General features: G+C 47.2%; 1 protein-coding gene across 1 annotated transcript in view; it reads right to left on the bottom strand.

Moving 5' to 3' along the window:
* The window catches only part of LOC118696858 (DNA-binding protein RFX2-like), a 77250-nt gene extending 67578 nt beyond the window's left edge, over nt 1-9672 (bottom strand). The window contains exon 1 of the mRNA XM_036399188.1: nt 9590-9672. The gene's annotated coding sequence lies outside the window, so the exon portion shown is untranslated. The remainder of the gene's footprint in view (nt 1-9589) is intronic.
* Between the last annotated feature and the right edge of the window lie 14707 nt (nt 9673-24379).

Here is a 24379-nt window from a genome sequence, read left to right as displayed (position 1 = left end):
CTAGGTTGGATATTAGGAAGTTGGTGAGATCCTATCCTATAGGTAGGATATTAGGCAAAACCTAATTAGGATATTAGGAAAAAATATAGGTTGGATATCAGGAAAAAAGTTTTTTACAGAAAGGGAGATAAAGCTCTGGAATGGCTGCCCAGGGAGGTGGTGGAGTCCCCATCCCTGGGTGTGTTTAACAAAGCCTGGATGTGGCACTGGGGGCCAGGGTTCAGTTGAGGTGCTGGGGCTGGGTTGCACTCGATGCTCTTGGAGGTCTCTTCCAACCCAGAGATTCTGTGAATTCTGTGTCCAAATGCTCCTGGAGCTGTGGCAGCCTTGGCACCATTCCCTGGGGAGCCTGGGCAGTGCCCAGCAGCCTCGGGGGGCAGAACCTTGCCCTGAGCTCCATGCCAAGGCCTGGCCCAGCTCCAGCCCTGGCTGGGCTCCTGTCCCTGTCCCAGAGCAGAGCTCAGCCCCTGCCCCTGTGCCTCCTCCCAAGGAGCCTCCCCTCAGACCCTTCCCCAAGTCTGCAGCCCTGAGCAGGCTGGGAGGGCCTGGCAGCAGTGAGGAACAGGCTCAGGAAGGACACACAGCTCTCCCCACACTCCCCTGCTCATCCCTGGGTGACACAGCTCTGTCCTGGGCACTGCAGACACTGGTGAGATGTCAGATGAAATCTTTTTCTGACCCAGAGATGGGGTAACTGAGAGGTGCTTTAAAAACTTTTATTCCATTTTCAGTCTCATGAGAAGGGTGAGACAATACAGATGTTATAATTCACACCATCACAATCAGAAGCCAATTATTTCCTAATTACAATATATTATAAGTGTTTCTTTCTGTCAGGCTTTGAGAATTTTCTACAAATTTTCTCCAAATCCATTTCCCACACTGAGACCCCATCCCACCATGGTCATGAGGTGATGGAGAGAGAAATGCCATTTGTATTTGGAGCTCCTGTGCCTTGTTAAGCAGCCTTGTTCATACACCAAGTAAAGGATAATTAATGAATCATCTAATTGTGAAACTGCCCATTACCAGCCAGTAACTGAACCCACCCTAAACCAAACCTAAACCACCCTAAACCAAACCTAAACCTAAACCAGCACTAAACCAACCCAGGATCAGATCTTGGAGAAAGCCAAGAAGGGAACAGAAAAAAGAATCCCAGAATGGTTTGGGTTGGAAAGGACCTTAAAGCTCCTCCTGTTCTGCCTCCTGCCACCTTCTCACCACCCACCCAGCCTGGCCTGGAACACTTCCAGGAAGCCTCAGCTTCTCTGGGAAACCTGTGCCACAACCTCATCACTCACACAGGGAACAATTCCTTCCTGATATTTTATCTAAACCTCCTCTCTTTCAGTTTCCTTTCACATGGGTTGATGCTCCACTCCAACAGCACCTAAAACATGAGAAATCCTGTGTGCAAAAGCATCATCAGATGCTCAGGTGCTCCAGAAGACACTCATCCATCATAAATAACCCTCACAAATCAGGAGAACACAATAACTTCCACCAGCACTGCACTGAGGCCATCCCTGTATTGCTGTGTAGCACTGCTGGATGTCTCTATATGATAATAAAAATATAAAATAATAATAATAATAATAATAATAATAATAATAATAATAATAATAATAATAATAATAATAATAATAATAATAATAATAATAATAATAATAATAATAATAATTCAGTGCACAAGGACAGGGGCAGTGCAGGGTTTTACCTGTCAGTGTGAGGCTGCTTTATCTAAAGCCTGCAGGACTCTCAGACACTAGAGGTCAGAAGAACAAGAATAACTGATAGCATTCCCTGGGCAGGGTGAATGTTTAATCAGCTGTGTGTTAAGCCAGAAATTCTCCAGAACAGTTTCAGGGTTGTCATGGTGGCAATGGGATCTTAAGCTGATACTAAGGAACAGTCTGACAATGACTAACCAGGTGGTTGTTAAGGAAATTGCTAATTCTGCTGAGGTTGTTTGCCTATAATCATTCCACCCCCACTTTTTCCCCTTCTCTCCTCTTCCCCTGATGTTTCCTGTCATTCTTAACTAGTGACACCTCCAGAAGAGGCATCCTTAATTACAGGCTCCATTCAGCAGGACCCTTTGCCTCGTGTTAACCTCAAAGAACCACCAGCCACGTAATCCCAGACAAATTCCTGAATTACTGGTGTTTCACCCCAAACATCACTTCATCCTCGTGCTTCCAAATGAGTGGGGCACTTCCAAAACTCAGCCATGGAGGCAGAACCATCTCCCTTCACACCTGGATTTGCTCCTGATGTGTGGAGCCCACAAGGATTCCCTCATCCCCAGCATGGCTGCAAAAGGGATGTTTGTGAGTTTGGGGCATGGGTTTGGTTCCTGATGGGAAAGGAAAATGTGCACTCCAAAGCTCATTGGGAGAGAAGTAAATCCAGCCAGGATCCTTTTCTCTAGAAGGGATGGGAAAATAGAATTTTATGTGCCAAAGAGCAATTGCTGGGCTTTGAACTGCTCTGAAAGCCCTGGAAGGTGAACCCTGCTGCTCTGGCCTTGAGAGGGAGCCAGGAAATCTCACAGAATCATGGAATGATTTGGGTTGGAAAGGTCCTTAAAGCTCATCTCATTCCACCCCTGCCATGGCAGGGACACCTTCCACCATCCCAGGCTGCTCCAAGCCCTGTCCAGCCTGGCCTTGGGCACTGCCAGGAACGAGGCAGGCACATCTCTGGAAAACCTTTGGCTCACCCTCCTGACAGCAAAGAATTTCTTTGGTTATCAACCCTAAATTTCTTCTCTTTCAGTTTCAACCCATTCCCCCTTGTCCTGCCATTCCTGCTTTGTTCCTGCTCATGTTCCACCTCTTCTTTGCCAAGATGAGACTTTGTAATGATCAGAGATGCCCTGAAGAAGTCAGAGCATGGAGTCACCCTGATGCCTCAGGTTTGAGTTTTTCTATTTTTCAGGTTCTGTGCTGCTTTAGTGGGTGGGTCTGGGTTCACATGAGGGGATGCTGAGCTCTGTGCACAGAGCAGGGAGACAAAACAATTCCTGCTCCAGCTGGGGACCAAGGACAAATGATCCAAATCTCAGCCCCAAGAGCACAAACACCGTGGGCTGGAGAGAGAAAAACAAGGATGGGACTAGATGGGCTGGGGCTGGAACTGGACAATGAACTGCAAGATGCAAATGGAGCAGAACTGATCAGAGTGAGAGACCCTGTGACCTGTTGCGCTTTTTGGGACCATTTTGGTTCATCTCGGGTGTAGCCTTGGCTGGGCTCTTGTGCTGCCCAAGGTGCATCCATTGAGGCCTTTTAATAAATCCCTGCTTTATTCTTTAGCTCTGTCTGTTCTCTGCTCTAGCTCAGCCTTCACAAGGCATCAATGGAATGGTTTGGGTAGGAAGGAACCTTGGAGAACATCTGGCCATGGCAGGGACACCTCCCACTGTCCCAGGTGCTCCCAGCCCTGTCCAGCCTGGCCTTGGGCACTGCCAGGGATCCAGGGGCAGCCCCAGCTGCTCTGGGAATTCCATCCCAGCCCCTCACCACACTCATAGTGAACAATTCCTTCCAAATATCCCACAAAAATCTCCCCTTTCCCAGTGGGAGCCATTGCCTGGCTCCTGTCCCTGCAGTTCCTGTCCCCAGTCCCTCTGCAGCTCTCCTGGACCCCCTTCAGGCCCTGCCAGGGGCTCTGAGCTCTGCCTGGAGCCTTCATGGTCTGGAGCTGGAATTGGACAATGAACTCCAGTGTGGCCATTTTGGGTTGTGCTGCCCAAGGTGCATCCATTGAGGCCTCTTAACAAATCCCTGCTTTATTAATGAACTCTGTCCAGTCTGTTCTAGGTCAGCCTCCACAAGGCACCAGCCCTGCCAGGGGATTTCAGGGACGTGTCTTGAGCTGCTCCTCCTCACAGCCTGCTCAAGGTACCTGCTGCTGTTTGTCCTCACACACATCCACACACCCTGCACATGAAGCCAAAGAAAAACTCCCTCACACAGGGAAAAAAAATTTTAAAAAAATTGTGGAACCTGGATGGTGGGAATGTGCACCAGTGAGCTCATCAGGGAGGAATATCTCTACAGTCAATGTAATTATTATTTCTGTCAGCTTCTTGCTGAGGATTTCTTTCAGATTTGGGATAAGAAAACAGAGCATCTGATTTTTGTTTGCATATTCTTTATGTGAAAGTCATTATTGGTGTGACCTGTTCCTCTTACTGCAATGTTCAGTCATTAACCTCTTGCAAAGTTTCCTCCCACGATACATTTGTACAACTCTGAGACTTCTCTGGCATTTATTAAGCTCAGAAAAACAAATTCCTAATACTCTCATAAGCAAGCTTATGAATTGCCTTTAAATGACTTTTCAAACGCCTTCATTTGAGATTTCTACAGCTCTTCACTCCTGAGGACATCAGGAAATACCCAAGGGAATGACATGGAGTTGTGTCTGGGTGTTGGGATGGATCTCAGGGAAAGGTTCTTCTGTGATTTTATGACCAGATCAAGGAACCAAAACAGTTTCTAAAGTTCTGTTCGGGAAACTTCTTGTTTCTGTGGCAATTTAAAATACAGCTTTTAACTTTACTGCAGGGCAGACACTGCCTAACCCGTGCAGTGGCATAAGTGAGCAGGAATACCTTGGGAAGAGGAAGAGTTTCTCATTCACTGACATGAAATCACATGTCTAGACATAACTATGTATTGTTTTAACAACTCAGCTGAATTAACAACATTTAAACTTCTCTAGAAATCACCATCTTTCATAAAACATCCCCCAAAGCTGAAAGTAAGTTTGTTTTTTTCTCCTTCCCCCCCACCTGGAAATAATTTGTATATTTACATGTCCTGAAATAATTTCTGAAATACAAACATTGCCACCTCTTACAAAACATCACCAAAAGCTGAAAGTGGGTTTGTCTTTTCTGCTTTCCCCCCCCAAATAAAAATAATTTCTGTATCACTATGACCCTGAAATAATTTCCTCTCTGTGCTTTGTGTGCTAAGAAAAGGAACTCTAGGAAGTGCCCTGTACAAATGGATTCCTCTTTGCTCAGGGAGTTAAGGCTTGTAAAGAAAGGTTTTGTTATCTATTTATGAATTTATGGATAATTATTCCATAAGCTGCTTGGATCCTTGTGTTAAGGAGTCCATAGTTTGTGCTGAAAGAAGTTTTTGTCACCTATTTATGAATTTATTGATAGTTAATCCATAAACTGCTTGGATTCCTGTGTTAAGGGGTCCATAGTTTGTGCTGAAGGAAGCTTTTGTCATCTATTTATGAATTTATGGAGAATTATCCCTAAGCTGCTCGGACAGACGTGGGAAAGCCGGCACGTTCCCAGACAAAAGCTGGATTTGTGAGTGTTTGAACAAAGGAATAAAGACTTGCCAGTCCAAATAAAACAAAACAACTCATCTGAAAGTGCAGATTGCAGACAGAAACCTCCCCTTTGTGCGTGTCCAATATCGGCACCACAGGCCTGGGTCCCCATGGATCCCAACCCCAATCCCAATGGATCCTGGCCTGGATCCCAATGGATCCCAACACCAATCCCAGTGGATCCCAGCCTGTGTCCTGATGGATCCCAACCCCGATCCCAATGGATCCCAGCCTGGATCCCGATGGATCCTAGCCCCAATCCCGATCCCGATGGATCCCAACCCAGTTCCTGATGGATCCCAACCCCAATCCCAGTGGATCCCAGTCCCAATCCCCATGGTTCCCAGCCTGGATCCCGATGGATCCCAACCCCGATCCCGATGGATCCCAGGCCTGATCCCTATGGATCCCAGCCCGGCTCCTGATGGATCCCAATCCTGATCCCAGTGGATCCCAACAGATCCTATCCTGGGTCCCGATGGATCCCAGCCTGGGTCCCAATGGATCCCGATGGATCCCAGTCCAGATCCTGATGGATCCCAACCCTGATCCCAGTGGATCCTAACCCAGGTCCCGATGGAACCCAGCCTGGGTCCCGGTGGATCCCAGCCCGGATCCCAACAGATCCCAGCCTGGATCCTGATGGATCCCAGTCCGGGTTCTGATGGATCCCAGCCTGACTCTCAATGGATCCCAGTCCGGATCCCCATGGATCCCAGCCCCGGTCCCGGCGGATCCCAGCCCAGATCCCAATGGATCCCGATGGATCCCAGTCCGGATCCCAATGGATCCCAGCCCCGGTCCCGGCGGATCCCAGCCCAGATCCCAATGGATCCCGATGGATCCCAGTCCGGATCCCCATGGATCCCAGCCCTGGTCCTGGTGGATCCCAGCCCAGATTCCAATGGATCCCAATGGATCCCAGTCCCCGGGGCCGGGCGGGCACGCTGGGCTCCCGCTGGCCCGCAGCCAGCCCTGCGCTGCTTTGGCATTTGTTCCGAGGGAGGCCGCCGGGGAGGGAGATGTGGGGTTAAAAATAACTCAGCAGCTTCCAGCAGCAACTCCCGAGAGCGGGCGGGACCCGCCTGTTGAATCAGCAGCACGCCCGGACTCCGCTTTTAGCTCGGCTCAAGCTCAAAGCGAGCGAGCGGGGGAAACGGGCTGGAATCCGCCAAAGCTGCTCTGTTTACGGGCCTCCATGGGCAGGGAAAACATGTTGTGATTAAACGTGGCAGCTGTCGGTGCTCCGAGGTGTTACAAGCAAGGGGTTATTTAAAGACAATGAGTGGCGCCTTCCATTCTGCAGCACCGAAGTTATTTTGTGGAGGAATGTGGCTTTTAGTGGCAGGGAATACTCTCAGCTGGAGGATTTCCCCCAAAAGCCAGGACAAATGATGTCATCTCGATGATTACAGAATTCCAGAATAGTTTGGGTTGGAAGGGAGCCTAAATCCCACCTTGCTCCACCCTGTCCCATGGCAGGGACACCTTTCACTAGCCCAGAGTGCTCCAAGCTCCATCCAGCCTGGCCCTGGGCACTTCCAGGGATGGGTCTGATGGTGTTTACAGGACACAAAAAGTGTATTTCTGATGTACCTTCCCATACCTAACACACAATTTAACACCAACTCTCTCTAGACCACACTCAGCCTTAACTCCTGGGATGGGTGACCCCATCCCTCCCTCCCAGCCTGGCTGCAGGGGCTCAGTGTGGAGCCAAGTCCCTTGATGAAGGAGGTACCTCCATTTATAGGCCAAATCTACAAGTTTATATGGCAATCTTACAAATTTATAAAGCAATCCTACAAATTTATATGGAAATCCTACAAATTTATATGGAAATCCTACAAATTTAAATGGTAATCCTACAAATTTATATGGCAATCCTACAAATTTATATGGCAATCCTACAAATTTATAAGGTGGTCCTACAAGTTTATAAGTCAGTCCTACAAATTTATATGGCAATCCTAAACATTTCTATGATAATCCTACAGATTTATATGGCAATCCTACAAAACACTCTTTGAGAGGGCTAAAGGAAAAGACCCCAGTGTGCTGCCTGCAGTGTCAGCCCCTTTCCAGGTGCTGCAGATTCCCCAGGAGCAGAGCTGGCTCTTGGGGGCTTTGCTCCTGACAGAGGAATTCATGAGATGCAAATGGCTCAGCAGGGAGATGCAAAGCAGGGGTGGCTGTGAGGACCTGATTCTGCCTTTCCTCTGTGGCAGTGGATGCTCCTATCCCCATCCCCAGGGATCGTTCCTGTTCTGCAAGAAGCAAGCAGGGACAAAGAAATTCCAGCTGACAACCCCTTCTGTCTGTGCTTTCAGCCTTCAGGCCAAGTTCCTGTTGTTACCTGAGAACCCAGATTCCGGTTAAAAAGATGAGCAGTTCCAAACCTCGTGGTTATGGGAACAGCTCTGACAACACCAACTCCAAACAACAAACCCCTGGAGTCTCCCCACAGCTGTGTAACCCCAAGGCAAATGAAACACATATCACAGAATTCCAATCCATCTCCCCTCCCTTGGGACAGCAACACTGAGAGGTAAAGACACAGCTGGGTTAAAAAAAAAAAAAAAAACAAAGCGAGATTTTCATGTATCCAACACCTCTTTAGTCCTACTAAGTCCTACAAGGTCGTGCTTTGGGGGTTTTGCCTCAGCAAGACCCAGAAATCAAACTGTTCATCCCAAACTCTCTCAGCAGACACAGTCAGAGGTTGATTCAACCCGTCCAGAACGAGCTAACCACAACAGAGCCTCCCACAATGCCTCCCCTTCTACAAAATGTGCCACTTTAAAATAAAACCTGAGACTGAGCTGATCCTGCACTGGCTGAGGCAAACTCAGACTGAAAAGTGAAACAGCAGAGGCAGAGAAGGAAGCCCAGGAGCTTAAGATTGGTATTTAGAGACGGATTTTTTTCTTTTCTCTAAGCCAGACGTTACTTTCTATTCTCAAGTGATTTGTAAGCAAGATAAAGTTGAAAAGTTTGGGCAGAAGCAGATGAAAAGAGCCTCGACAAAATGATTCCAAAGCTGAGCTCTCAGTTTAAACTATCAGTTAAAGCCTCAGTTTAAGGACATTCCAAATACAAAAAGGTAAAGTAAATTTAACAATATTTAATAAAATTATTACTAACTCTACTCTTTAATTAGTAAGTCTCGCCTCTTTCAACAGCAAAGCAAAAAAAAAAAAGGGCTTCGGAGTGCTATCTAAGTAAAAACAATGGAAACATTTAATCAGGCAGCGGGAACTCACGCTTGAAACAGGCACGTCCACAAAATCCCACTCTAACAGGAGATGAATCCTGTTTCACAACACTTTATTCAAAACCAACAGCAGAAACCACATCAAGAACAGACGGCAGATGCTTGCAAATAGCTCTCGCTGCGATTTCCCCTCGTTTCTAAGCCCGACTCGAGAAAGCGAGCGCCGGGATCTCCCGGCTCTGGCAAACTCCAGGGACGAGCTGGAGTTGAAATCACCTCCCTCCACCCCCAAAGAGGAGGAGGAGGAGGAGCGCAAGGGGGGGACGGGGACAGCGCGGGGAGGGGGACGGGGACAGCATGGAGAGGGGGGCAGAAGGACGAGAAGGACGGGGACAGCATGGAGAGAGGGAGAGCACAGAGAGAGAGAGGGAGAGCACGGGTTCAGTGCTGAGCGGTGCCGACTCAGATCCCAACGGAGCGCCTGCCCTGGGCCCCCTCCCGACCCTGAGCGGACACTTTGGGGCTCGCGGACCGGGTGGGACCCACCGGCAGCCCCGCGGAGCCGCCGGGAGCGCGGAGTTCCGGGCAGCCCCGCGGAGCCGCCGGGAGCGCGGAGTTCCGGGCAGCCCCGCGGAGCCGAGAGCGGCGGTGCGCGGGCCCGCGGCCCCCCCGCCGGCCGGGCGGTGTCGGTTCCCGTGCCCGGGCGGGGCCATGCTGCGGGCGGTGCTCCGGGGCAGCGGCCCCGGCCGGCGGAGGGGGAGCCCGGGGCGGTTCGGCGGCGCCGCCTCCGCCGCTCCCAACTTTCCGAGGGCGGCGCGACCGGCGCCCCCCGCCCCGGCGTGCAGCGGGACCGCGCATCCCGCTCCGGGACAAGCCGGGTCCCCGCCGCCGGCCCCGCGCCGCGCCGGCCCCGGGGAGGACGCGGAGACCGCGCACATACCTGCACCCCCCCCCCCCCCCCCCGGCCGCAGTCCCACTTCCAGCCCGTCACGGGGCAGCCCCGCTCACCTGCCGTCGCCGCCGGGTGCCGCGGGCTGCGCTGGGCTCCGGCCGCCGGGGCCGCGCGTTGCCGCCGTTGGCAAGTAACAGTCTCCAGGGCTACGGTCACTATGGCGCCGGGCGCCGGGTCTCGAGGCAACTGTTGCTACCCCGGCCCCGCGCGTCACCGCCCGGTCCCGCCCCGAGGAGGCGTGCCCGGCGCTCCACCGCGTTCCATTGGTCCAGAGCCTGTCTGTCAAGCAAAGGGGCGGGACGCGTGGAGGGAAAACCAATGGCGTGGCGGAGGGGGCGTGGCCGGCGGTTGGCGCGCGGTTTGGCGCCTCGGCGCGGGGAGGGGCCGGGCGCGTGACGCACGCGCGCGAGGGCGCGGGGAAGCTGTGAGGGGGGGGCGAAGGGGCGGGGCCTGCGCGATGATTTCACCTCAATAAACCACCAAAAAAAAAAAGAAAAAAATTTTTAAAAAGTTGCTTTTCCCGCTGTCAAACGTTCCAAAAGGGCGGGCTGCCCATGGGGTTGTTGTGGGGTTTTTTTTTGTAGCCCACTCCACGTGACATCAAGCCGTCGTCATGGCGACGGGGCGTGACGTCACCGACAACAACGAGTGGGAGCGGGCGGGGTTTGGGGCGAATTGGGGGAATTTCGGTGAAATGCTGCTCCCACCCCGAACTGGGGGAATATCGGTGAAATGCTGCTCCCTCCCGCCCTCCGGAGCTCGGGGGTGTGCGGGGAGAAGCCCTGGGACAGAAAATCGTCCTGCACGGACAGACGGACAGACGGACAGTGCCCGGGGCTGAGACTGCGGCACCAGGACCTGGAAATGCCGGAGAACTCCAGAGAGCGCCACGGGGGCGCTCCAGGCTGGGGGTGCTCACCTGGAGAGGAGAAAATTTCAGGGACACCTCAGAGCTCTTGCAGGGCCTAAAGGGTCTCCAGGAGAGGGACTGGGGACAAGGGAAGGAGGGACAAGGACAGGGCATGGCTTCCCACTTAAAGAAGTGAAATTTAGATGGGAAAAAAAATCCCATTTAGATGGGATATTGGGAAGGAATTGTTCGCTGGTGCTCACCTGGACAAGAGAAGGCTCCAGGAAGAGCTCAGAGCCCCTTGCAGGGCCTGAAGGGGCTCCAGGAGAGGGACTGGGGACATGCCCTGGAGGGACAGGACACACGGAATGGCTCCCACTGAAAAAAGTGAAATTTAGATGGGAAAAAGTCCCATTTAGATGGGATATTGGGCAGGAATTGTTCCCTGGCCCAGCTGGGGCTGCCCTCTTGGAGAGGAGAAGGCTCCAGGGACACCTCAGAGCCCTTCAAGGGCCTAAAGGGGCTCCAGGAGAGCTGGAGAGGGAGAGGGGACAAAGGATGGAGGGACAGGACACAGGGAATGGCTCCCACTGAAAAAGTGAAATTTAGATGGGAAAAAATCCCATTTAGATGGGATATTGGGCAGGAATTGTTCCCTCTTGGAGAGGAGAAGGATCCAGGGCCACCTCAGAGCCCCTTGTGGGGCCTAAAGGGGCTCCAGGAGAGCTGGAGAGGGACGGGGGACAAGGGATGGAGGGACAGGACACAGGGAATGGCTCCTACTGAAATTTAGATGGGAAAAAACCCCATTTAGATGGGAAAAACCCCCATTTAGATGGGATATTGGGCAGGAATTGTTGCCTGGCACAGCTGTGGCTGCCCCTGGAGCCCTTTCTGTGCCCAAGGCCAGGCTGGCTGGTTCCTCACTCCCCATATCTCATCCTGTTTTATTTTGTCAGTGAAACCCAGCCCAGGCTCCAAGTCACTCTCACATTTTTTGAATGCAGGTGCTGCCTAGGAAAGCAGCAGTTTTTTATAAAGCTTTACGAAATATCTCTGTTTGTGGGGGTTTTTATGGGGTTTTCCCCGACTGTTAAATTCAGCAGAATCCCCAGCACTTGCTCTGAAAAATCCCCATCAGGTATTTCACCATTTCCAGGATTGCTTTCCTGACATGCAATTAAAAAAAAAAAAAGAGCTTTTATGATGTATTTTTTCTGCAACGTTTTCTGAAAAGTATGTCCCAGCCTCAGCCAAGGAAGTGTGTGGAATTTGTACCCATGGAGACTCCAATAACACAGCCTGCTCCAAACACCACAGGATTATTACTTTTCTTACCTAACACTTCTGGAAAGGAGTTACTGGAAAAGGAAGTGACTGAGTGAGGCAATTTAAATTTTAGACACTGGTTAGAGAGCAGATTTCTGGTTGCTGTTCCTGCTTTTGGGAGATTACCACGAGAGTTACACTGGAAAAATTCATGGAGTTGTGTGTCTGACCAGTGTGGACACACTGAGTGAGCTTTGGAGAAGCTCCTCTGAAAAATAATTCTTATTCTCTGAGTGAGCTTTGGAGAAGCTCTTGAGAAAAATAATTTGTATTATATTTAATTATTTTTATTCTAATTTATTTTTATTTCTATTTTATTTAAAAATATTTTATTTTAAAAATATTTTCTTTTTATTCTCTTTTTATAAACAATTTTATTCTTGATGGGTTGTAAATGCTTAAGCCAGACATATTTAAAAAGAACAACTTTTAGGTGAGCAAAACATACAGTAAAAGAGAAAATAGAAGTGGAATAGTTTTTAAAAAATCACCTAGGACAAATAAACATCCACCTTTACTCCTGGAAACTGAGACCACATTAATAGATTTGCCTTAAACACTCCTGATGTGTTTGAAGGTTGTTCTCATTCCTTCCCTCAATCTCTTGTTTTACAAATGAAGAAATGAAGCAATCCTCTGGTTTTTGTTCTTTTTTTTCCCTAAAAACCACTCAGTAAACAGCTGATTTTTAATCCTGTGGTCACTGGTTCCTGCTTGAGCAGGAATAAATGCATTGGGTTTGGCCACACTGAGTTGCACCATGCTGATTTTGAATTATCACTCAAATTTACAAGGAGCTGAATGAAATTCCTCAGCCCCATGTGTTGTTGCAGCTCTGTTACTTTTATTTTTTAGGGCACGATTCCCCACTGAACAGCAAAAAGAAATATAAAACACATTTGGGTGTGCTCCTGTTCTTCCCAAAGTGCCAATTCCTGAGTGAAACCCGAAGCACAGGTGCCAACAGCATCGTGAAATTCTCAGAATCACGGAGCCATTGGGGCTGGAAAAACCCTCAGAGATCTGCAAACCCAACCCAACACTGCCCCAGCCCTGTCCCCAGGTGCCACAGCCAGTTTTGAACCCTTGATAATGCTTGAAATTTTTAATAATGCTCAGCACGGCACCTTTGGGAAAGCCTGCAGCCCACAGGGGTCAGGCAGAATCACCACAGCACTTTTATTTTTAATGATTTTTAATTTATTTTCAATTTTCTTGTGCCAAGCTGATCACTGGGATGAATTTTTCTTGGTTTTTTTCCAGCCTGTTCATGAGCCAGATCTCGCTCCTCTCACACCGTACCAAGGGCTGGGGGAAGGGGATGAATTTCCAAAAGTTGTAAAGAAGGAAAACTTTGATTTTTCTCTTCCTTCTCTTTTCTCCCAGCTTGCTGCAGCTGTCTCTGCTACCCACAGGAGGGCACGTTCCTCAAAGCAAACTGGAATTCAGCTCAAACCCAATCCTGCCCAAAGGATCTCATTGATTGACTTGATTTCACTAAAGGGAGATTTGAACAGAAAAACTGTTTTCTGATGAAAGCAAATTCCTTGTAAAGGGAGCAGGATCCTTTGAAATATTGTGTTTAGCCATGAAAAATGTTGTTGTTTTAGGTGCTGGAAATGAAACCTGAAATGAAACTATTCCTTTAAATTTAAATTTAAAATTTCCAGAGGGTTAAAACCAAAAGCAATTTTAAATTGCCTTTGGGATTTTTGCTTAAAGAAAAAGTTTTAAATGGGAGAGAATCCCCATTCCAAACAGGGACCAAACAGCACCTAGGAGATTTCTGTGTCAGCTTCCTCCCATCCTTGGAGGTGTTCTCCAACCCTAATAATAACCCTAATTATTATTCTCTCCGTGCTGTGTTTTGCTGCTGAGCGAGCTCAGTGCAGAGCATTTGGAGGCTGAACTGGTGCCTCTCTGTGTCCCCTGTCCCACAGCACCTTCCCCTGCAGGCTGTGAGGACCATCTCATCTGCCAGCGTGGATTTTCCCTTTAAAATATCAGCCATAAAATGAAATTTCAAGATCATTTCATTCCCAATCATTTCAATTCGTGGTGCACACAAACAGGTCCTGCTTTTGCAGGCAGGGAGTCACTCCAGAGCTGCACTTAGGAATTAAATCTCCATTTAATCTCCATCCCACCTATTTCCAAGGAAATTCCAGTGAGACTGGTGCAAACTGCAGCTTTTTCCTGCCCCACTCCTTGGGCACAGCCCTGGCTGAGCTCCTGCTCCAAGCAGAGCCCCAGGGCTTTGTTTTCTGCACCACAAACTCCACCACAACAACATCCTTCAGTGCTTTGGGCTGGCCTTGAGAGGAGAAATCTGTGGAGTGTGGCTGTGCCAAGGAAATTCCAGGCTGGAATTTTCCTGTCCTGCTCTGCCCAGCCTCTCTCCAGCAGGACAATGAATCCCAGGCTGTTATGGGATCTCTCTCCATCAGGACAATGAATCCCAGGCTGTTATGGGATCTCTCTCCATCAGGACAATGAATCCCAGGCTGTTATGGGATCTTCTTCCATCAGGACAATGAATCCCAGGCTGTTATGGGATCTTTTTCCAGCAGGTCAGGGAATTCCAGACTGTTATGGGATCTCTCTCCATCAGGACAATGAATCCCAGGTTTTTATGGGATCTTTTTCCAGCAGGACAATGAATCCCAGGCTGTTATGGGATGTTTTTCCATCAGGACAATGAATCCCAGATTTTTATGGGATATTTTTCCAGCAGGACAATGAATCCCAGGCTGTTATGGGATCTTTTTCCAGCAGGAAAATGGATCGCAGGTTGTTATGGGATCTTTTTCCAGCAGGACAGGGAATTCCAGACTGTTATGGGATCTCTCTCCATCAGGACAATGGATCCCAGGTTGTTATGGGATCTTTTTCCAGCAGGACAATGAATCCCAGGTTTTTATGGGATCTTTTTCCAGCAGGACAGTGAATCCCAGGCGTTATGGGATCTTTTTCCAACAGGACAGTGAATCCCAGACTGTTATGGGATCTTTTTCCATCAGGACAATGAATCCCAGGCTGTTATGGGATCTCTCTCCATCAGGACAATGAATCCCAGGCTGTTATGGGATCTTTTTCCAGCAGGACAGTGAATCCCAGACTGTTATGGGATCTTTTTCCATCAGGACAATGAATCCCAGGCTGTTATGGGATCTCTCTCCATCAGGACAATGGATCCCAGGCTGTTATGGGATCTTTTTCCATCAGGACAGTGAATCCCAGACTGTTATGGGATGCTCTGTCCTGTCCTGGCAGTGGCCCAGAGCATTTTTTTCCTCAGCCTGGAAGCAAACAGGTGAGTGCTGAAGAAAGAGAAAGAGGAGAGGATGTTCAGCCCTTCCTGTGCTCTTTTTTCCTGTCTCCCTTGGGTTGCATCCCAGCAATCCCTGCCAAAGCTTCTCTGCACAATGTGGGATTTGGGAAGGTCACTCTTCCCAACCTCATATCTTCCCCCTAACAAGTTTTTAGGCCACCTAAAACCCCAAATGCTCTCTTTTCACCCACCCTAGAAATTTCCTTTTATGAGATTTAAAGGACCAAGCATTTATCTGCAGTTTTATCTGTTTGGTTTTGGCTGTAGCTGCCTGGAAATTCCACCAAAAAACACAGGATAAAGTCATGAAAAAAAACCACAGTGCCTGTGGGTTTTTTGTGTGCCCCTCCCTGCAGCTCCTGAGCCCACAGGAGGAGGATGTGTCACAACTTGGATGAAATCAAGGGCAGTCAGGCTGATATGACTGAATGCATGTGGAATTCTGTGGAATGAAGCCCTCAGTGGCTGAACAGCCCCTGTGCAGGGCTTAAATGGGATTTCTGCACAAAGCACAGGTTTGCTGGGGAGTGAGACAGAGACAGTGCAAAGCAACACATTCCATTTTCAGAAGGCTTCTATAGTAAAATCAGGAGGAGATGATTGGCATCCATTGATTCAGAATGCTGAACAATTGCTTTATTAAACTATACTGCATTACATTAATACTATATTAGAACTATACCAAAGAGATTCTGTCACTGTCATATTTTCTGAAAAATCCTTTCACCAGGATTTATTCGCCTGATTTATTATCAGAGAAAAATGAAAACAATATTATCTCCTTTGCTTCTCCTGTGTTTTGCTGCTTTGGGAATGTGGTTGGAGATTGTTTATCCAACAGGTGATTGTTTGATTGGTTTCATGTGAATTGTTTTTTATTTAATGAGCAATTACCATCAGCTGTGTTGAGACTCTGAGGAGTCAGTCACGAGTTAGTATCTAATAATTAGTATCTTATAATATATAAGTATATATTATAGTATATATATAGTATCTTATAATATATAAGTAATATATTATATATAATACTATTATAATTAGTATCTTGTTAAGCCTTCTGTAAGTATCCTCTCTCTATTCTTTAGTATAGCATAATATAATATAATATAATATAATATAATATAATATAATATAATATAATATCTATGATAAAATAATAAATTAGCCTTCTAAGAACATGGAGTCAGATTCTCAATTCCTCCTTCATCCTGGGGACACTGAAAAAAACCATAAATTATTATACTATACTATACTATACTATGAATATTAAAGAAAACTCATGACTGTCTCCAGACAGTCAGGACACAGCTTTGACTCAATTGGCCAAGGAATCAAAACAATCTTCAATAGAATCTAATTGACAAATTACTTCAGGTAAAGAATCTTCCTAACATATTCCACACGTGTAAAAACAACAGGAGCAGCAAGTAGAGATAAGAATTGTTTTCTCTTCTTCTCTCTGTGCTTCTCCAGGAAAAAGCCTGAGAGGGAATTGTATCTCTCTCTGTTCAGAGAAATGTTAATGCCACAGCTTCAGACCTGTTTTTATTCTAGCATGCATGCTTTTTATACATTCTTACAAAACTCATAAGTTTACACTTTACTCGTTGGTTACAAGAGACAAAGTGTTTATTGGAATAGTTGCAGGTTTCTCGTATTTCTCCTTCTTTCTTTCTTGGTTTCTGTGTCAATGACCTTGGTAAGAAATTCTGGCAGAGATAAACATGGATCCTCTTCTCAAAATTCTCCCTGGCTCACAGAAGTGGCTGTGAAACCTCTTCCACACCTCTCATTTCCCCAGGTGCTGGAGCAGAGTGCCCAGGAGCCTTGAGGGAGTGCTGGGCAGCATCAGAGTGAAGGTCTGGGAGATGTGGTGGGAAGGGGGCTCAAAATCAACCAAACACACAGTGATGGCACCCTCAGCACCTGCATGGCAGCGAGGAAGAGCCTGGGACACCTGGAGAGAGCCTTCCTCACCACACTGGTGCTCCAGAGCCTTCCCCAGCTCCATTCCCTTCCCTGGGCACGGTCCAGCCCCTCCTTCTTCTAATCATGGGGGGCCCAAAACAACCTTGGATTTGCGGTGTGACCCCAGCAGTGCCCAGCACTGGGGGACACTCACTGGTCCTGTGGCCACTGGCACAAGCCAGGTCTGCTTCTGGGCCCCCTGGGCACACTGCTGGAAGCTTGGAATGTGAATATTGAGCAAAAAGGCTTGGTTTGTTGGCATGGGGAAGCTCAATATCCTGGTGGCTGTGAGCTTCTTAGAGCTCTGTAACTGTTTCACTCCGGTGAGTTTATGTTTAAAAACCACAGAAGTGATTAAGTGGTGCTGTGGAATATTAACATTTCAGGCTGAATTGAGGTGCAGAGGTCTTGCAGCTCACTCCAGCTCAGTCAACTGTTGCAACCCTGGCTGCTGAGAATTTCAGACTTTCTGTGCTGCCAGGCACTGACCCCCAGGAGAACACTGCACTGACCTGAGGCCGTGGAGAAGCTTCCAAAATGGAATGACAGAGCTGGGATTGTGGGTGTGGAGATTGAATAGAAGTGTGTGATACCACAGGGTGGGAAACTTAGAGTGGAAGGTTTTAGAATATAATAAAATATATAAAGCAAGATGGAGGTTTTAGGAGGCTGGTCCTTCTTCTTCACCTTCTTCTTCTTCTCCTTCTTCTTGTTTTTGTTCTTCTTCTTCTTCTCGTTCTTGTTGTTCTCCTTCTCCTTCCTCCTCCTCCTTTTTCACCTTCTTCTTCACCTTCTCCACTTCTTCACCTTCTCCTTCTTCTCCATGGGTTTGGGTGGTATTTTGTATTTGCTCAGAAAAGTCCTCATTGCAGGCCATGAGTGAATAATTATTGGATTAATTTTGGAACCCTCAGGTTAAATGCAGTGTTCTCTTGGGGGTCAGAGTCTGTCAGCACAGAAGGTCTGAAATTCTCAGCAGCCAGGGCTCCAACACTCAGCCATCAGCAGGAAGTTGTCACTTTGTGCTGTCCCCTGGCTCCTGGAGTGGCACCTGGCCCGTGTCACCAAGGGACAGAGCTGATTTCTGTGTCACCATCTCTGGTCACACATCCATCCCTTTCCTGTTACAACACAGCTTCACGTGGGAAATGCAAAGATAGAAACTCCCACAGACACAGGAGGGTTTGATCTGCTTGATCTGTTTGATCTTCCAAGCTTTGGAAGAAGCTTGGATTGATATAAAAATACAATACACAAGCATTAAGCAGAAAAATCATAAACTTATGTCCTTATAGTTGTAAGTAAGAATATGCTTTAAGTCAGAAATTGTATTGATAAGATGGTGAAAGGTTTATAATGTAGGGAACTGTATTGATAATAGGGTGAATGCTTATAATGTAGGGAACTGTATTGATAATATGGTGAAGGGTTTATAATGTAGGGAACTGTATTGATAATAGGGTGAAGGGTTTATAATGTAGGGAACTGTATTGGTAATAGGGTGAAATGTTTATAATGTAGGGAACTGTATTGATAATAGGGTGAAGGGTTTATAATGTAGGGAACTGTATTGATAAGATGCTGAAGGGTTTATAATGTAGGGGTGTAATTGCATAGAGAAGCTAAGAGTTTAGAAGTTTTAATAGAAGCATATACATGTGATAATAGCCTATTGGATAAAAGCATCCACAGTGCAGTAGAAATAAATAAAGGTGATAGGTTAGAAAAGCAAAATTTAAAAAAAATTTTAAAAAATTTAAAAAATAAAAACTTTGGATTGGATTAGAAAGTTCTATATTGTCTTATAACAAAGAACTTGTGACTGCTTTGGGCTATGGCTGACTGCTTGCTCCTCTAAAATCTCACATCCTCTGAGACTGATGTTTATTTGAACAATAAATTGGTTTTAGCCTGACTGTGGTCCCATCCCTTCATTAAAAGCAGTAATAATAAAAGCTTCAGAGGGGATGGCAGCCAGGGCACAGCCTGGTTTTGCCTGGCAAAAATTGTCACACCAAGTCCCTTGGCTTGGGCAGGGGGGAGCAGCTCATTGCTCCAGCAGCAAGGGAAAAGACAGAATTCCATTTTTACTGAAGTTCTGGAGGTGCAATTGGATTTTTTTCTCTATGAACTTCTGTATCCATCCCATTTTAGAGCAAATGGCTTTCCAGCAAATTCTTTTCCAAAACTGGGGTTACCTGCAGGCACAGATAATGTTGAAGTTTGGGTTTAAGTTTAATATTCAGAGGACATAGGCATGGCCTCTGAAGTGAGGTGATATCTAACATCAAACTAAGTAATTATACAGCCAAGAAATCCTAATTCTCCACCGCTTTTCAGGCTTTATAAATATGTATTTCACACACTACACTTTGCATATTGCATAAACAGCCTTTGCCCGCCCTGTGTTGTTTCAAAATCCATGAGTGTGCAGTTTTTAATGAGTTTAAAAAAAAAAAAACCTCCTAAAAAGGAGTTTATGCCCATGACAGGCCCGGGTAAATAGCTTTTGTCCTGTTTTATTGATGAGAATTGCAGAAGAGTCATTTAATCATAGAGGCAGATAAAGGTCACTTATCATCTGCTGTGTCCTGGTGATGAGTCCTTGGCTTTGCTGATTTATGACAGTTGGGAGTTGGATGTTAATCTAGAGCATAATTTGGTGGGGATTTTACTGCGTGTATCTTTTTGTTGTCTTTGGGTGCTTTTAGGCTGTGGTTTTTTGGGGGTTTTTCCAGTATTTCCCACACCTATTTGCTGTAGACCATTTCACATGACCAGAAAAGATGTTGCAAGTCCTTGATGGGAAAGACACCATGAGCAGTTTAAGTGTGGAAATGACTCAGGTACAAAGAGACTCTTCTGTCTGTGGTTTCCAGCCTGTTTCCTCATCACATCCAACTTCTCCTCCTCTCCAGCTTCAAGTGGAAATTGCTGAAATATTTTACTGCCCTCCATGCCCTGTTATCTTCCAAGTCAATGTCCTGAAGTGCAGCAACTTGGGTTGAGTCACTTGCCACTCTGGAGCTGGAAATTTGGGAGTGTTATCAGAGCAGCCCTAGCCCAGAATAGCTCCCAGACACAGTGCCAGGGCTGGTGATAAAAGTGAAAATGATGTAACCTGTGTTGGGTAATTCAGATGGGCAGACAGGGCTGGTTCTGTTCAGCTGAAGGAGAAATTTCCACTCTCTGTGTCCACAGCTGCACGAAGAGATGATGGTAGGAAAGGAAAGAACCTGCAAATGGAAATTTCACTGGGCTGGTGTTCTGTAGGGCACAGGAAATCTGTGGCTGAGGTAAAGAAGAAGCAGCAGCCAGCCCATGTCTCACCAAACCTGTGCACCAGAGTTCCTACCCTCAGGGATGTGGTTTGACATGCACAAATTTGGAATATCACAGCTCCAGATACATCTGAATTTGTCCTGGGCCTTTGCTCTTATCCTGATGTTCTTTGTGAGAAATGAATTTGTAGAGAATTTTTAAAGCTTAATAGAAGGTTTACAGAGTATGTATTTGTATGTAAACTTTGAGATAAGAAATGTTAACTTGGAAATGTTAGAGAATAAGACAGGCATTGTTGAGAGAGAAATAGAATTAGAAATTTTGAATTATAACACATGAGTGAATATATATATATATAATATAGTGTGAATTATAATGTCTATATTGCCTCAACCTTCACATGAGACTGAAAATGGAATAAAAGTTTTTAAAACACCTCTCAGTTACCCCATCTATGAAACAGAAAAGGGCTTAATCCAACAATAGCCTTGTGAGGACAGCTCTGTCCCTGCTGGCATCTCCCCCTGCCTTACTCATGTGAAATACCTGGAAATGTCAAGGGGAGGCAGAAACATGAAGGCATCACGGAATTATTTAAGTTAGAAAAGACCCTTAAAATCAGCAAAGCCAATGATCTAACACTGCCAGCCCCCACTAAACCTTGTCCCTAAGTGCCACATCTCCACATCTTTTAAACCCCTCCAGGAGTGTGAATACACTTCAGAAAAATTGACTTTAACCACAGAAGTAAAAATCTGTAACATCCCAGCACAGGCAGCCCAGGCACTGCTGTAACTCACCCAGGACCATGGGCTGAAGGCTTTCTGTGTGTTCTCACTGCAGATTTCCCAACAGGAACAAAATGCTGGAGGTTTTGGTCTTCCCCTTGAGGTCCAGGCTGTGTTATCAGCAGAGCTCGAGGCTGCTGAACCTGCAGCCCCCTCCTGTCTCCCGATCTTGTGGCACAAGGAGTGACAATCCAGCCAAGGCAGGCTCACCTGGGAAAGAAAGATACTGGACTTTTAATTAAGTGCTTTTATGTAATAAATTCAGATTCAACCCCATGTGAAGTAATAAGGAAAGAAATTCGTTTCTGTAATGTCTTATTTAGGTACATGGAGATAATGAAATATTTCACTCTATTGCCATAGTTTAAGTTCTGCATTGCATGAGGGATACATGACATAGGATTTAATCAGATATTCTATTATTTTGCAGCATTTTTTCACCAAAGCAGGAGAAGAAAATAATACAGATAGGGAAGAGACAGAGATAACTGCAACTCTAGGTTTAGACAATAAACTCTGTTTCCTATCTTACCTCCACCCCATTGCACTCCTTACATTTCAGTTTACCTTTTCTACACATTTTCATTCGAGTTAACATTACTTTCTGGAGACAAAACCATATCATATAAATATCACAATACCCCAAATGACCTGGAGGGGACACAGGGACACATCCAGGTGGGTTTGGGATGTCTCCAGACAGGGAGACTCCACACCCTCCCTGGGCAGCTTGGTCACCCTCAATGGAAAGAAGTTTTGCTTCATGTTGAGGTGTTTGTCTTGTGTTTTAGTTTGTGCCCATCACAAACTAAATTATTATTTATATATTTATATAGAATTTATGGGATCCTCTCAAGCTTCACCAAGGGAAATATAGTTTGGATATTAGGACAAAAGTTTTTTACAGAAAGGGTGATGAAGCTCTGGAATGGCTGCCCGGGGAGGTGGTGGAGTCCCCATCCCTGGGTGTGTTTAACAAAGCCTGGATGTGGCACTGGGTGCCAGGGTTCAGTTGAGGTGCTGGGGCTGGGTTGGACTCGATGGTCTTGGAGGTCTCTTCCAGCCCAGTGATTCTGGAATTCTGTGATTCTGTGAATTCTGTGAATTCTCTCTCAGCCCTCTCTTCTCTGGGCTAACCAGGCCCAGCTCCCACAGTCTCTCCTCATCACAGAGATGCTCCAGACTCCTCATCCTCTTTCACTGGATCCTCTCCAGTAGCTCCTTGTGTTTCTTGAACCATGGAGCCAGAACTGGACACTGCTCCAGATGTGCCTCACCAGGACCAAGGGCAGGATCACTCCTGCCCTGCTGGCCACACTCCTCCCAATGCCCCCATGGTCTGTCCAGGGCTGTAATTCCCTCCCAGGTGTTTCTCTGCAGAGTTTCTCTCCGCTGGCTCACCCCCAGCCTCTCCTAGTCCTGGTTCCTTCCCTTTCCTGGAGCTGCTGGGGCCACCCTGCTCCTGTTCCTCAGCAAACAAGAGCCCAGTGGCTCCACAGGGGTTAATCCTGGCAAACACAGAGCCAGCAAAGGAGCTCTTTGAGCAGAGGCCACCCTGGTGCGTTTGCTATTCCAAGCTCAACAGCTCCCTGCTTGTTTATAAAGGGCTGTGCTGTGTTATCACCAATCAATAACAACTCTGAGCTATCAGCCCCCTCTCCTGCCTGGGGCAGGGGTGTCTGAGGACCACCTGTGCCCATCCCTGCTCTTCACCACCAGTGTGGAACCCTTTGGCCCCAGAACCAGCAGGGGATCAGCAAACAGCACAGGATTTACCTTGGGAGTGATGCAACCTCTGTTTGATGGACAAGGACATGAAACCCAGCTCACCCCAGGTAATCTGTTGGCTCAGGGAATGGCCAAAAATAGATCTGGTGACTCGTGCCTCTTGAGTTAACCTTTGGGCTGTGCCCCTGGAGCTCTCCATGCATCGCTGGGAATGACATTCCCCTTGTCAGCACAGAGGGCCTGCCTGAGGACCAGGGCAGGCTGGAGTATGAGGGTCAGGAATCTGAATTTTACAGATCTCACCAGCTTCCAGGCTGCTCTCTTCAAAATAAATTCACCATCTGAGTGAGAATTTGAGCCAGGGCCTGGTTGAGGACCAGGCCAGGCTGGAGAATGAGGATCAGGAATCTGAATTTTACAGATCTCACCAGCTTCCAGGCTGCTGTTTTGTCTTGCTCTCCAGAATAAATTCACCATCTGAGTGAGGATGGAGCCACCTTGGAGGGGCTGAGGAGCTGCAGGGAAGGCTCAGAGTGCAGGGAACAGCCAGCACAGCAAGAACTGGAGGTGCCTGGGCCAGAGGACAGGTTGGGGCTCCTGAGGCTGCCCTGGCCCTGCTGTCCTGCTCTGCTGGAGCTGTTTTACAGCTGCAATATCCCCCAGCTGCAGCCTGACCTTCTGGCAGCAGCTGCCCTAATCACATATTCCTTAGGTTTGCTCATCAGCTGGAGTGGTGTGAACCAAACCCTCCCCTCCCTGGGTGAGTGGGATGAGGCAGAGAAGAATTCACAGGAAAAAAAAAAAAAACAAAAAAACAACAATGGCTTGGAATTCTTGGTCTGCACCAGGAAAGTAGCAGGAATAATTCATTTCACAGCTACAGCTGTTTTCCTGACAGGATAAACAAAATCCTGGCTTTTCTGCAGCTTTATCAGCCAGGAACAACTGAGAACAGTTCCATGGATCCACCTGATCATAACCCTTAAAAACACAGTAATAAAGAAATCAATATACAGTGTTATATCCAGCTTAAACAAGCAAGGCCCAGGGAGGGCAGGAGATGGTGGAGCTGCCACCAGACCACAGGTTCTGATAATGAAGGGGGTCTGGACATCACAGGCAGAGCTTGTGCTGGTGGTGCTGCTTAGCTGTGCCCTTGGCTTGTGCTGGATGGAAAAAAAAGCTTTTGGAACACAAACCCTGTGAGGAACCACTGAGGGAGCTGGGGGTGCTCAGCCTGGAGAAAAGGAGACTCAGGGGTGGCCCCATCGCTCTCTGCAGCTCCTGAAAGGTGCCTGTGCTCAGCTGGGGCTGGGCTCTTTCTCCAGGCACTGACAGAACCAGAGCACACAGCCTCAACTGTGCCAAGGGAAATTCAGGTTGGATATTAGGAAAAAAATATAGGTTGGATATTAGGAAGTTGGTGAGATCTTATCCTATAGGTAGGATATTAGGCAAAACCTAATTAGGATATTAGGAAAAAAATATAGGTTGGATATCAGGAAAAATTCATCATTCTTTCAGTTTTTATGGAAAGGGTGATGAAGTTCAGCAATGGCTGCCCGGGGAG

This window comes from Molothrus ater, chromosome 26 (assembly GCF_012460135.2).
Source record: "Molothrus ater isolate BHLD 08-10-18 breed brown headed cowbird chromosome 26, BPBGC_Mater_1.1, whole genome shotgun sequence".
Taxonomy (NCBI): Eukaryota; Metazoa; Chordata; class Aves; order Passeriformes; family Icteridae; genus Molothrus; species Molothrus ater.
Note: the sequence above shows the minus strand (reverse complement) of the source record. Positions and strands in the feature narration are given on the sequence as shown.